At 49.3% G+C, this 15,258-nt stretch overlaps 1 pseudogene across 1 annotated transcript; it reads right to left on the minus strand.

Moving 5' to 3' along the window:
- Positions 1–6,072: 6,072 nt before the first annotated feature.
- LOC308469931 (carbohydrate sulfotransferase 6 pseudogene) lies at positions 6,073–9,741 on the minus strand (annotated as a pseudogene). Its single transcript has one exon. The product of its transcript is annotated as a carbohydrate sulfotransferase 6 pseudogene (transcript).
- Positions 9,742–15,258: the final 5,517 nt, after the last annotated feature.

Genomic DNA, 15,258 nt, shown 5'->3' on the forward strand with positions numbered 1-15,258 from the left:
TTGTCCCTAGAAGAACTCTGTGTTTTTATATCCAGTTGTGGCCGCATGGTGTATATGCCTATGCATACTAAACATTTACTTGCACGCATCACGAACCTCCAAATTGTACCGATGGCACTGGCTCCCACTGTCCCTGGCATCTGTGTCCCTTCTCTCTCCTCCCTGCCTATCCATAAGGAACTCGAGAGACAGCCTGTCTCAGAGAGGACCACAATTTCTCTCAAACTGCAGACCCTCCAAGTATCCCTATTTTCCAGGTTCAGGTAGGTAGATGTGTTGGTCTGACGTGGTCGAAATAAATAACAAAATTAATTTTTTATTTATTTTCCAGGCAGGGACAGTCCTGGATTTATAGAAGCCACCCCAAGTTTCTGATTTGATCCCAGAATGTCCCACTTTTCCTTAGGACATCCCTATTTTCATTGGAGAAATATTGGAGGGTATGGTAGGATGTCCCTGTTTTCATCAGAGAAACATTGGAGGGTATGGATTTCTCTGACCCAGAGTCATCTGAAGGCAGCCCTTTATAGGAAAGTTGTTTGTTTTTTTAAAATTAACGTTTTATCATGTTTTTTATATATGTTGGAAGCTGCCCAGATTGGCTGTGGTGTTTGACCTGCATCTGCAAAGGTAGCAAGGCTCTGTACAGTGTGTTGCACATTGACACCTTCTTTAATAAAGTTCCAAAAATGGCCATTCTGGTGCTTTTGACATCCTTCTTTGGTTTCCCTGTATCAAACCACTCCCACAAGCCCTAGAGCATGGGTAGGCAAACTAAGGCCCGGGGGCCGGATTCAACCCAATCGCCTTCTAAATCCAGCCCACAGACAGTCCAGGAATCAGCGTGTTTTTACATAAGTAGAATGTGTGCTTTTATTTAAAATGCACCTCTGGGTTATTTGTGGGGCCTGCCTGATGTTTTTGCATGAGTAGAATGTGTGCTTTTATTTAAAATGCATCTCTGGGTTATTTGTGGGGCATAGGAATTCGTTCACCCCCCCCGCCATATAATCTGGCCCCCCACAAGGTCTGAGGGACAGTGTACCAGCCCCCTGCTGAATAATTTTGCTGACCCCTGTGCTAGAGTCACCACCATCATGTAGACCTGGGACCCTAGAACACAGTTAAATGCATAGGATTGCACTGTCAGTCTCTGACAAGTACAATCAAAAGATACAACTCTTAACACTGCATGGCATCAGATTAACAGTAATCTCACATCAACATGCTTATGTATTTATTTATTGTTAGCTTCCTTTTCAAAATGCGACATTTCCCCAAGGTGGCTTATGATATTTGATAAAATCACTGGAAAGCATGTACAATATTAAAATAGGAAATGCAGCAATAAAGAGCAGGAGGCAAGGAATATCAAATTATTTCAAGCTCATTCCAGCACAAACACTCAAAATGGGACCACTATAGATGGAAGGATCTGTCTATTTTGTTCCTCCCAGTTTCTCATTTTTCGAATCTTAAATTCAGTTCTCCACATCTCTGCAGTAAATTTGCGATTTATTTATTTTTTGGCAAGCAGTTTCCCCAATATAACACATTTTGTATGGTTGTTGTTGTTTTTTACAAAAATATTCATTTTTTATGCATGCTTTCCCCATATAATCTGCCTTTTTGTGAGCATTGGTTAGTTGGAGAAGTGCGTCACAGAATTCAGGTAACTGTGAATTTCAAAGGATGGCCTTGTTTTGGTTCTCACTTTGTTTCTTAGAACCGCCCGCCCCCCCTTAACTAATTTTTAAATGTCCCCCAGGGACAAAAGTGAGATGTGGCCATAACTAGAAAAGCGGGACAGCTCAGGAATAAGAAGAGAAGCAGGGCGAAACCAAATTAGGGCTTGGCATGTTTCATGGACGTAGCCAGGATTTATGTTGGGGGGCAGGCTTTATGTTGAGGGGAGCAGAACCCCAGTTAGTTAAGTATTTTTATTGATTTATTTGATTGGGGGGGACAGCTGCCCCACTCCCCCTTTGGCTATGCCCGTAGCATGTTTGTTGCACAGGGATTGTTCCTGCTGTCCATTGGTCATATTTGTAAATGCAGGCCTGCCTCCGAGATATTGCGGGATTCCGTTCCTGACCACCGCAGTAAAGCGAATATTGCAATAAAGCAAGTCGCATAATTCCCCCCACCAGTGCATATAAAAGTTGCGTTTACACTATACTGTCGTCTCTTAAGTGTGCAATAGCATTATGTTTTTTTAAAAAAGCAATGTACAGTGGTACCTCGGGTTAAGTACTTAATTCGTTCCAGAGGTCCGTACTTAACCTGAAATTGTTCTTAACCTGAAGCACCACTTTAGCTAATGGGGCCTCCTGCTGCTGCCGCGCCGCCGGAGCACGATTTCTGTTCTCATCCTGAAGCAAAGCTCTTAACCTGAAGCACTATTTCTGGCTTAGCGAAGTCTGTGACCTGAAGCGTATGTAACCTGAAGCGTATGTAACCCGAGGTACCACTGTATATACTTTAATTAAAAAATACTTTATTGCTAAAAATGGTAACCATCATCTGAGCCTTCAGCAAGTCAGGATCTTTTTGCTGATGGAGGGTCTTGGCTCGATGTTGACTCCAGTCCTTCATTTTGTGTGTGTGTTTTAAAAGCAATATCCGCGAAGCGCAATAAAGCGCTTCCAGCATAGAGCTGGAAGGGACCATGAGGTCCAACCCCTTGCAATGGAGGAATCTTCTTTCCCCCATGGGGCTTAAACCTGCAACCCTGAGATTAAAAGTCTCATGCTCTACCAACTGAGCTATGGAGGCTGCTCATTAAAATGAGGTATGCCTGCAATGCAGGCATCCCCAAACTCGGCCCTCCAACTGTTTTGGGACTACAACTCCCATCATCCCTAGCTAACAGGGATGATGGGAATTGTAGTCTCATAACAGCTGGAGGGCCAAGTTAGTAGATGCCTGCTGTAATGTGTTGAGAAGGGGCCTGATGCAGGGAAATATGCAGCTGAACTTACAATATTCTGTTTGTAAAATAAAATTTAAAAAGGCAAAGGACCCCTGGACGGTTAAGTCCAGTCAAAGGCGACTATGGGGTTGCGGCACTCATCTCTCTTTCAGGCCAAGGGAGCCGGCGTTTGTCCACAGGCAGCTTTCCGGGTCATGTGGCCAGGAGGACTAAACCTCTTCTGGTGCAATGGAACAACATGACGGAACCCAGAGCTCATGGAAAACGCCATTTACCTTCCCGCCACAGTGATACCTATTTATCTACTTGCATTGGTGTGCTTTTGAACTGCTAGGTTGGCAGGAGGTGGCACTGAGCAACGGGAGCTCACCCTGTCATGGGGATTCAAACCTCCGACCTTCTGATCGGCATGCCCAAGGGGCTCAGTGATTTAGACTGCAGCGCCACCCGCACCCCTGTTTGTAGCAATAGTCCTTCTTCGCAATGGCAAACTTAAAGTTGCCATCTAGTAGTCATTGGCTCTGGCGCCACCTACTGTTGGGCTCCCTGCCCACCATCCTACCAGTTTCAATGGACATCAGCCAACAAACGGGCATATGTCTAGCTGGGCGGGCGGGCAGGCAGGTTAGTGGCAGCGGCAGGGGTTGGGGAAGGGAGTTGTTGCCTTCCTAGAGGCATCTAGTTAGTCGTTGTGGGAAGTTAGGCTGTTGCTTGACCAGTGGGACCTTTCGTGTGGTTTCACAGAGCCCCACAAGGGATGCAGCCACAGTACATTTGCCCTCTCTCAAACAAAAATTGGCACAGGTTTCTCTACTCGGATATGGGAGAGAGCCTCTAACAAGACAGGTGTTTTTAATCGGACGGATGATTGCTAGCAGAAGCTTTTGCAATGGAAAAGTCAGGCTGGCTTCTTCCCAGTGAACCCGTAGAGCGATACCAGAGTTTGCAGTGGCCCATGAAGCCAAAAGCTTAATCTCAGCTATTATTCTTCTTTAACTATGTACGTGGATTAACTGTGCATTTTACAGTTCTGGGGATATTGTTTTTAAAGCCGTTTGACAAACTTCCTTTGGATCAATGGGCGGGAACAGCTTTTGTCTGTGGGGCTTTTTAGTTTAGAGAAAAGGCAACAAAGGAGGGGTTGATGGGGAGTGATGGGCTTATAAATCTATTTGTGGTTGTTGGGCAGAGGAGAGGTGCAGGAGAGAGAATGCCTTCCTTCCTTCCTTCCTTCCTTCCTTCCTTCCTTCCTTCCTTCCTTCGCTCCTTCAAAATCCTAGGCAGCCAACTGGCACAAAAAGATGGCGTTTCTTATGTGTAATGGTCACATCGCCACCGTACATTTAAAGCATGTTTGAAGGGCCTGGCTTCTCCCAAAGAATTATGGGAACTGTAGTTTGTCAAGGCTGTTGGGAATTGCAGTTCCTGAGAGGGGTAAACGATGGTTCCTAGGATTCTTGTGTGGGGAAGCCATGTGCTTGAAATGTGAGTGATGTGGCTGGACTTCCGATAGCCAACAGTGTCTGCCAACAGTGATTAGCCCTTGTAGCTAAAGCCACTTCTGCCCTGCAGAGGAGGTGGGATTGCGGGCGTCACGGCCCCACCATGCGTGCGGTGGCTGGAGCCCAGCCCCCACCTGATTGGAGGGATCCCCGGTCACGTCACCCCCTGGCCAGCCAATCGGCTGGCTCTGGGGGCGTGGGCTGCCCTATTTAATGCAGGCATGGCCAGGGATCTCCCTCTTTCCCCGCCTATCAGCTGTTCCTGTTTCCCACCCTCCCTCCCTTTAAGGTTTTTGTTCCTTGACCTCGCTTTAGACCTTGGTTGGTCGCCGTTGAGGGACCTGGTAGGAATTTTTCCACTTGGCAAATTGGCACCAGCCACTTGGTTTTTGCCTACCTCGTAGGAAATCGTCACAACTTTCTTGGTATTGGTGGTTAGGCATTGGTATTGGTATTGTTTTGTAGATGGAAGAGGGGAGGAAGTGCCATCACCTGCCCCACATATTGAAGGGTAGTCCGATAAAGGATTCTGGGGGGCGTGGCCCTGCCCAAAGCCTATGGAGGTGAAGGCCTAAGGCACGCCCCCGAGCGGTGACCCTGGGGGAGTTCCTAGTTGATGTGCATCAGCAGGACTCCCCCTACTGGTGGTTAACCCTTCCCGGACTTCAAGCGGACGAGCTGAAGCCGGATATAGTCGGTTAGGACCAATGCCTAAGCCAATACAGCTCATCACCTGTAACCAATAAAGTTGTGGCCTTATTTAGCCCATTAACCTTAATAATTGTGTCATGTGTCTTTATTTCCACTGGGGGGGACGGGAACTCGCCACGCAAATGGCACCTCCAAGTCCAGCGACGACTCAGCTTCTTCATTAGGGATGGTCAGTCTGTGGCCTTTGAGATGTTTTTGGGCTCCGACTCCCATCAGCCCCAGCCAGCATAGCCCATTGTCATGGGTGACAGGAGTTGTAGTGTAACAACATCTGGCTGGCCCCAGCTCTAACCTGCATGCTAGGAACAAAGAGCATCACTCTTTGGGGATGCCCAGAACCTTCCGGCTGGCCAGATGGGTCTTGGTTGGACCCAACAGGGCAAGTCTTTATGTTCTTTTAAAGCAGAGGCTCGTGGTTGGATGATTGCGGTATGAAGGAAGGGAGGGACCCCCCCTGCACCTTTATAGCAGAGGGGTGAGAGGGCCCTGGAGCTCTTCAGATGTTGCTGGGCAACTCCCATCATCTCTGACCATTGGTCATGCTGGCTGGGGCAGATGGCAGATGGAGGCCAGCAACGTTGGAGGGGGCTGGACTAGATGACCCCGGGGCCTCTTCCGACTCTGTAATTCTATAAATATCTGCAATCCCTTTGGAGGAACCTTCGGGGGGGGGGCACATACCAGCTTCTGGGCAGGTGGCCAGATGTAAAAGTGGGGGGTGCGATGGATGTTATTTTTGTCCTTTGTACAGTAGGCGACTTCCTTCACGGTCAAACACCCCTCTCTGTTTTCCATCAGGCAAGCAGGATGCATGAGCAGGGTTCAAGGACTCATTCCAACCAGGCAAAAGCTAATAATAATAATAGTAGTAATAATAATAATAATTAATAACAAACTTTTATTTATATCCTGCCCTCCGCAGCCAAAGTCGGGCTCAGGGCGGCTAACATCAAATATATAACATTAGTATAAAATCAAACAGTAATTAAACTACCTCCTAAAAACAGGTCAAAATCAAATTAAAGTCTAATTAGATGGCTTTCCGCAGGGTTAGGGTTGGGAACAGTAAGTACTCATCGGCCCAACTGTTTACGCTGATCTTATATGGGCCTGTGAGAATGCTGAGAGGCCTCTTTCATATTAGTTCTTATACAAAAAGAAAAGGGGAGTTAGGTTGAGCCCTGACCAAAGGCCTGGCAGAACAACTCCGTCTTGCAGGCCCTGCGGAAAGATGTCAAATCCTTCAGGGCCCTGATCTCTTGTTGCAGAGCGTCCCACCAGGCCGGGGCCAAGGCCGATAAGGTCCTGGCCCTGGTCGAGGCCAGCCTAATGTCTCTGAGGCCCAGGATCTCCAAGGTGTTATTATTTGTAGACCGTAAGGTCCTCCGCGGGGCGTACCAGGAGAGGCGGTCCCGTAGGTGCAAGGGTCCAAGGTCGTATAGGGCTTTAAAGGAAGCGGGAGAAGGGTGTGGCTCAGGAGGGCGTGCCCTGGGGAGAGTCCCAAGGGCCAGACGGAGAACCAGAGGGGGCCAAATCTAAGGTTCCCCATTCCTGCTTTAACAGGATCCTGAAGCACAGGAATTGAACAGGCCATGCTTCCCCCACCCCACCCCTTGTTCTCATGCCAGGAAAAGCTTCAGCCACTTGATTTCTCCAGATTAAAGTAGCCTACGACAACGTAGAGCATGAACATGGAGGCTGCAGGGGATGTTCTTCTGGAAAGCACCCAAATGTGGTTCTTCAGTTGTGTGTACATATAAGGGAGTCTCTGCTGTTTCGGAGTGCCTGCTTCAGTTTTGGAACCCATTCAGTGTCAAGAGAGAGAAGCCAAACTACCCGTGACTAAGCTTTCCCTGGCAGGCTTCCTAAAGCAGCATGGGTTTAAGGGTTCTTCTGGTGAACAAGGAAAGTACCTGAAGGAAGGAGGGAGCAGCTTTCCCAGGAGCCTCTCCTTTCCATACGCTCCATAGGTCTGCATCCAATGAAGGAGGTGTTTTTTCTTCCGCTTGGACTACTGAAACACGCTCCATGTGGGGCTACCTTTGAAGGTGACCCGGAAACTACAAATAATCCAGAATGTGGCAGCTAGACTGGTGACTGGGAGCGGCCACCGAGACCACATAACACCGGTCTTGAAAGACCTACATTGGCTCCTAGTACGTTTCCGAGCACAATTCAAAGTGTTGGTGCTGACCTTTAAAGCCCTAAACGGCCTCGGCCAAGTATACCTGAAGGAGCGTCTCCACCCCCATTGTTCTGCCCGGACACTGAGGTCCAGCGCCGAGGGCCTTCTGGCGGTTCCCTCGCTGCGAGAAGCCAAGTTACAGGGAACCAGGCAGAGGGCCTTTTTGGTAGTGGCGCCCGCCCTGTGGAACGCCCTCCCATCAGATGTGAAAGAGATACACAACTATCAGACGTTTAGAAGACATCTGAAGGCAGCTGTGTTCAGGGAAGCTTTTAATGTTTGAAGTTTTATTCTGTTTTTATTGTTCTGTTGAAAGCCACCCAGAATGGTTGGGGAAACCCAGCCAAATGGGCCGGGTAGAAACAAATAATTCTAATACTAATACCAATACTAATAATAATTCCTACAGAAGCTCTTGCCACAATAAATATGTTAGGCTGGTCTTTAGATTGTCACAGAGATCTTGGCTTGCTTTTGTGATGGCAGAATTAGTGTGAAGGAAAAAAATCTGTATTTTCAACCATTCTCCATCAATTAATGAGATGAGAACTTGTGTCTGAAAATGATTAGAAGAGAGAGAAGAATTTGGTGAAGTCTTTATGGGCGGGAGACAGGTTCTCACTTCCTCACCCTGTGCTTACCTTCCTTTTGAGATGACCAAGGGGTGTTTGCCAATGTTCTTTCTCCTATTCTGCAAATCATCTCATCAGCGTTCTGTGTTCGGCAGCCTTCCCAGGTGTTTGTGTTTTAGTTGAAAGGCTAGGGTGGAGGGGCTTTTTTAGATTAGGAAGTGCAGGCAGCCAGGGGGGCTGCAAGTGCTGGAGAAACGGGGGGGGGGGGGGAAACACCCACCACCCTCAACCACCCACCTCCCAACAACAAGGTACCCTGAAAATCCCGCACCCACCAAAATGCGAATGGAATTTGCATGTGCCGTGAGAATCAGTTAGAAGCTCTTTCACAGAGGAATAAAACTTCAGAGGAAATTGGAGGACAGATTGCAGCATGTTAACATTGTAGAATATAGTGGGCATTCTTTGGGCAAATATCTCCAGAGATCCCCCCCTCCCCCAGTGTAAGGTGAGGCTGTGGCTATGTTCCATTTCACCCTTTCTCTTCTCCCTTGCATTACAGCCCATCTCCATGGGACTTAATTTTTTCCCCTGGGAAGGACAAGGTCTTTTGTCAAATCTCTCTGCTCCTCCTCTGATGCAGCTGGCTTGTAGCCAAAGACTTCCATGGCTTCCTTGCAGATGCTTTGAACGTCTTGCACCTCCTGGAAGCTGAGGTGCTTCCTCCAAGCTTGGGAAGCCACCTTGGCATTTTTCTGTATCTCCAAGGGGTCCACACTGGAGATGACAGGCTTCTGGTCACTGTCGGCGGTGGACCAGTGAGTTATGTTATAGACCCAGGACTCGAGCCTATGGGAGGAAGTCAGGCCAGTGAACTGGTACCACTTGGCCAGGTGCTCCAGAGGGTCCCTCACCAGGTCTTCATACCGTGTCAGGAGGTATCGCCCCCTCAAGGCCGGAGGCATGCGGTGCAAGGCCGTGAGGTACATTTCGGCCTGGGCGCGGCAGACCCTGTGCATGACTCCGAGGGTGCTGGGAGTGCCGTTGACGGCGTTGCCGATGACCAGGTCATCGGGGTGAAGAGACACGGCCTGGCGGGATGCGTACACGGCGCGAGGGTCCCTGACCAAGTGGATCACCCGGAGACGGAGGGAGGGATCTGTCAGGAGCGGGTAAAGCGCTTCCATCTGGAAGAAGCGGACGGCTTTCACCACCACGTGGCTGTAGGTGGCACAGGCCTCAGAAATCTTCTCAAAGGGCGTTTGGCCACACCGGGACTCGCACTCCTTCACCCCGATGATGTCAGAGCGTCGGAAGGCCTCGCAGGCCGGAGGGGAGCAGAGCGCCCTGCTCATGGGCCACATGAAGAGCTGGTAGACCATGCTGGGCTCCTCGATGTAGGCAAGGAGGGCCCCCATGTCGCAGAGGAAGACGGAGCGCAGCAAGTCCCTCAGGGGCCCCTGGAGGAGTTCGGGGCTGCCCCAGGGCAGGCGATGCCACACGTGCTTGGCTGGCTCCATCATGTAGAAGACCGAGGGGTTCTGGCTGAAGAGCTGCCCTGCGAAGGTCGAGCCGGAGCGCCAGCTGGAAAGGATCAGCACATGGGTCTGGGTGGGAGCCGAGACTCCTTCCTGGGGCTTGAGCCTTCTCCAGGATGAGAACAAGAGCAGGAGCAGCAGCGCCAAGACAGTGAGAAACTGGGCGGTGTTGATTCTGATGAGCATTTTTGCCGGTGGAAGAGAGGGACCTGGAGGTGAGAGGCGGAACAAGAGTTAGAGACATATGAAGGGGGGGGGGGCTTGCAACAAAATGTTGCAGTGTGGAGTGCTTTGCATTTGGGGGATCAATTGATTTCACTCACCCCGCCCCAATTTTCCTCTTTGCCCTGCTCTGTCAGCCAACCAGCATTCCATGCACACTGAGCATGCTCAGTTTCCATTGGACTGTTTTGGGGTTCACCTTCTGTTTAGGTCAACAAAAGAGGTTTAAAGACTGTCTCAAGGCATATCTAAAAAAATGTAGTATATACACCGACAACTGGGAAACACTGGCCTGCGAGCGCTCCAATTGGAGAGCAGCCTTTACCAAAGGTGTCATGGGCTTTGAAGACACTCGAACTCAGGATGAAAGGGAGAAACGTGCTAAGAGGAAGGCACGCTTGGCAAATCCACACCGTGATCAACTCCTGCCCAGAAACCAATGTCCCCACTGTGGAAGGTCGTGTGGATCCAGAATTGGCCTCCGCAGTCACTTTTGGAGTCATTGTTAAAACCGTGTTTATGGAAGACAATCTGACTTGGCTACTAGTGTTCGCCGAAGCAGCAGCAGCAGCAGAAAGTGGTTTCTCTCTCCATTTTGAGCTAGGAGGGTTAACTAATCAACACATTTATGCCCAGTGACAGATACAGTGGGACAGGTTACAGACTCTGCTAACCCAGAAATAGTACCTTGGGTTAAGAACTTTGCTTCAGGATGAGAACAGAAATCGCGAGGCGGCAGCGGGAGGCCCTATTAGCTAAAGTGGTACCTCAGGTTAAGAACAGTTTCAGGTTAAAAACAGACCTCCAGAACGAATTAAGTTCTTAACCCGAGGTACCACTGTACATTGAAATGATTTCTGTGGCCACATCTCACTTTTGTCCCTAGGGGACATTTAAAAATAACATTATCAGTGCAGACCAGAATAGGACAATGAGATGGTTTTCTCTCTACCCTTTGGATATCTACATGTCTCTTCCTGTGTTCCCTCCTTCCAACAGTGTCAGCAGTAAACCACCCTGAGCATGTTGGAGTTTACTCTTTATTATCAAAAACAGGATCTACATGATCTTGTCTCTCTCCTACTTAGACTTTTGAGTCCGCCCACCACCAGCTAAAACAGTGCAGCAATGACTAAAGGTCTGTCCCTACTTTTCCTGGGATAGATAAGGGAGCCAGTTTTACCTTCTGTTGCAGCTGCCTCTACCTCTCTCAGATGGCTTTCGTTCCTGTTTGAAGAATGAAGCTCCCCTTGAAGAGGACTATTGCTTCCTTCTCTCCCTCTCTGTGTGCTCAAAGGGTGTGCTCAGCCCTGGAGGAAAATGATAATCTGGGGGCATGCAGTAAAAACAAACAAGGATGCTCCGGGCATCTTCAAAACAATGTCTGGAACAGCTACAAAAACAAAAAAAAAACCCTATCAGTGTCACCCATAAAAGGAAGCATCTTGGTTTCTAATATCTAGAGGGCCATGGGTTAGAGGAACAATTCAATATTGGTCTTTCCTGCCCATCCTCTACATGCTCCCAGTCTAAGGTAAAGGTAAAGGGACCCCTGACCATTAATAATAATAATAATAATAATAATAATAAATTTTATTTATATCCCGCCCTCCCCAGCCGAAGCCGGGCTCAGGGCGGCTAACAACAATCAAATAATCAAACAGTCAAATAGTCACACAATCTAAACAATTTTCATTATAAAAATTAATTAAAATCAAATTGATGGGAACCAATTAAGCAAAATTCTGTGCAGGTTGCCAGAGGAGGGAGTCAGGCTGCACCCTGACCAAAGGCCTGGCGGAACAACTCTGTCTTGCAGGCCCTGCGGAAAGATGTCAGGTCCCGCAGGGCCCTAGTCTCTTGTGACAGAGCATTCCACCAGATTGGAGCCGCAGCCGAGAAGGCCCTGGCTCTAGTTGAGGCCAGCCTAACCTCTCTGAGGCCTGGGACCTTGAGGATGTTATTATTTGCAGACCGTAGGTTTCTCTGTGGGTTGCGGCGTTCATCTCGCTTTATTGGCCGAGGGAGCCGGCGTACAGCTTCCGGGTCATGTGGCCAGCATGACTAAGCTGCTTCTGGAGAACTAAGCAGTGCACGGAAACGCCGTTTACCTTCCCGCCGGAGCGGTACCTATTTATCTACTTGCACTTTGACGTGCTTTCGAACTGCCAGGTTGGCAGGAGCAGGGACCGAGCAACGGGAGCTCACCCCGTCCCGGGGATTCGAACTGCCGACCTTCTGATCGGCAAGTCCTAGGCTCTGTGGTTTAACCCACAGCGCCACCCGGGTCCCCCTCAGTCTAAGGTATCCAGGTGCAAAAGAGGACAAGGGGTTCCTGCACCTTTAGCAGTTGCGCAGAAGATTATTAAAGGTGCAAGAGCGCAGTTCTCTCTTTTGCATCTGGCCATCCTAGGTGGTTGCAGCTGGGGACGTCCAACGAAAAGAGAAACAGGAAACTTCGGACGCCTGCAGATTTGTCCCATATCCAGAATGGAAATCAATCGAGCAAATACAATTGGTATCTATTATTCAGACCAGAACCCGAGGTTCTCCCCGCCCCTACTTAAGAGCTGCGTTATCAGGGGACATTTTCTCCATCGCTCCATGCAGTCCTTGAAGGTGCTGGAGTTTTTCTGGGTACTTGTAGAAGTGCCAGCTCCCCTATGGATTCCCTGAAACTTTGCTGCAACACTCTCTGACTTTGTTACTTCTTGGCTCTCCCTTTGGGGCTCATCAAGAGACTCCCGCTTGCTAAAGAACTGAATGCTTGTTTACAGTCTCCGTTCTCATAAATAGCAAGCGGCATTAAGAAGAAACAGGGCTCTCCGGTGTTGCCATCTCCAACAGAGAGACACTAACAAGGCCCACTGTGCCACATGGTGGCAATTAATGAGGAATGGTGGGGTGCAATGATGGCTTCCAGTAGGGACCAGGATCCCTTGGACAGCATTTCACTCCCAGCTCATTCAACCTTCTCTATAGACAGTGATGGCCTAAACAGACATGGCTCTGGAGACCTGTCATTGGACCGGCAACATCTCAGATATTAATTTAATAGGAGAAGAGACATTGGGGGGTATGTTTGTTAACTCCTTCCTGTTGTGCTGTTTCTGCAGCCTAAATCGCCATTGTTGATGCTGCAGATACCCGTCTTTTTAGTCCATGGAGCTGTTTAGATCAGTGAAGTAAAGGAGGGCAGGAATGGGCAATCTCTAGTCCCCCCCCCCCACTTGTTGAAGGCCACGTTCATGCAGGGCCCACATGCCACAGAATCATCGAATTATGCAGTTGGAAGGAACTCTGAGGGTCGTCCTAGTCTAACCCTCTGGAACGCAGGAATCTCAACCAAAACATCCATGACAGGTGGCCATCAAACCTCCACTTTGAAACCTCCAAGGAAGGAGAGGCCACCACCTCCTGAGTAGCCTACAGTCTTTTAGGCGCCATACTTAAAATCATTTTACACCCTTGGGCTTTTGGCAGCTTATGATATGTCTGGGGTCCTGAGACTGCGGCCTTTGTATGTGTTTCCTAAGGAGATGCTGGAGATATTTAAATGCACCTCCTCAAACTGGAGGAGCAGGGAGGGGGGAGAAACCTGGCAGATGAAAGTCAAGGCACTTACAAATGGCTTGTTTTGTTGAGCCTTCATCCTGCTTTATTTGCAGGGAGATTAGACCATGTTGGCTATTTAGTGAGCATTCATCCTGATTTGTTTGCCGGGAGGTCAGATGATGCTGTGTCAAAGCAAGTGTTAACCCACACTTCCCCATTTGCCTTTCCAAATCTGTCAGATGATGATGTGGTTGCTCGAGAGCAAACAGGCAAGACTCCGACCTGCCTTTTCCAGGCTTTATTCTTAGTGCAAAATATTTACAGTGAAGAGCGTCACAAGTTCATGTCTGGCTCAGTCGCTAGCAGAATCTGGGAGTGGTCCATCCTTGTACCTCCCCCAGCATAACAGTCGCTTGATCCCCAACCTTCTCCTCCCCTCCCTGCGCCGAAACCTACTGCGCAGAGTGGGCGCTGGCAAAGGGGTGCTTCCCTTCTCTCCAGCTTGCTCAGGGTCAGTGTTGAGGCTCTCCCTAGCACCCCCTGGTCCCACCACCTCCTCCCCGCTGGAGGTGGGGCTTTCCTCCTCACCAGAGGAGGAACTGCTTCGCAAGACTTTTGGAGGTTCCCTATAACACAACTGCCCTTCAACCTCTCGCGTCTGGGCTGATGGCAGTTCCCTGACAAAATCCATTCTGGGTCTTCCTTCTGGACTCTGGAGCAAATTAGTGGGGAGATGAAAGGGAGGGGAGTTTTGTTGCGCAAGTGGAAATCCTTGCACAAACGGAACAGGGTGGTTGGCGACGACCCCACAGAGTTCCCTAAACGCAACACATTGCAGTTATAACTATGGTGCTGCTTCCAGATGGATGCTTACCAAGGGATTGGTGCTTCTCATCTGTGCAAAAATATTTTTGAAGTGTAGATGCCATCAAAACACCAGTCCAGGAGAACTGCAAGTCCAGTTACAGAGGTTCAGCTGAGGCTGTTGCCACCTTGTGGCAACATGCAAATGACTGCTGGTTGTCAGGGGCAGGACTGAGGAGGAATGGTGGGGGCCGATCCCCTTCTCAGGAACCTTCCCAAGGGCAGGAAGACAGTATTGATTTAGAACAGTGGTTTGCAGAGGGGCACAGTCCAGAGGGGAAAAGCTGGGAAATACTGGGTGAGGAACAGCTAGAAGAGGAAACACCAGGAGAGAGAGCTGGCAGATTCAGTGTTCTTGGAAAGCATTCCTGACCCGCCCCCACCCCCTTTGCCTAAGACTAGACAGGCGTTGAGAGTGATAGAACAGAGAGCTCAGCTGCAACAAGCTCAGATTACCCGACGTAGGAGTGCCGTAGATTAAGGGGGACGGAGGGGGTGAACCTGTACTGGGAGCAATGCCATTTCTAGAGAGATATGCATTCCTTTGTCTCTCACTGTGATTATTAAAGAAACTAACTGGTAAGAACGCTCCTTTCATTTGATCTGCTTATTTACTGCCACTGGGGGAGAGATCCGATTCCCCGAAGCCTGACACTGGTATGTGAGGAGCATCTAGGGCCCTTCCAGAATGGCGGCCTTTTGCATGTGTATCCTGCAACTTGTCCACACGGTAATGTGGTTGCTTTGATACCTGAGAGATTTTAGGACCCACCCTGAGAAGAGAAGAACCCTACTGGATCAGGCCAATGACACATCTAGTCCAGCATCCCATTCTCACAGCGGCCACCCAGATGTCCTGCAAGCAGGGACTCAAGCACAAGAGCACTCCACCTCCTGCAGTTTCCAGGAAATGGCATTCAGAAGCATCACTGTCTCAGACCTTTGAGCCAGAGCGTAGCTGTCATGGCCAGCAGCCATTGATAGCCTTCTTGGGGCTGTGTTCTGTCTCCTAGTTTTGGTGCATGTAGAATAGTATTCCTCCCCCTCCTTTTCTCTTCTCTCTTTTCCCATATACAGTCATACCTCATGTTACGTTTGCTTCAGGTTGCGCGTTTTTAGGTTGCGTCCTGCGGAGACCTGGAAGTACCAGGAAGGGTTACTTCCGGGTTTCACCACT

Source organism: Podarcis pityusensis (assembly GCF_964106645.2).
Source record: "Podarcis pityusensis genome assembly, chromosome: 2".
In the NCBI taxonomy this organism is placed as follows: domain Eukaryota; kingdom Metazoa; phylum Chordata; class Lepidosauria; order Squamata; family Lacertidae; genus Podarcis; species Podarcis pityusensis.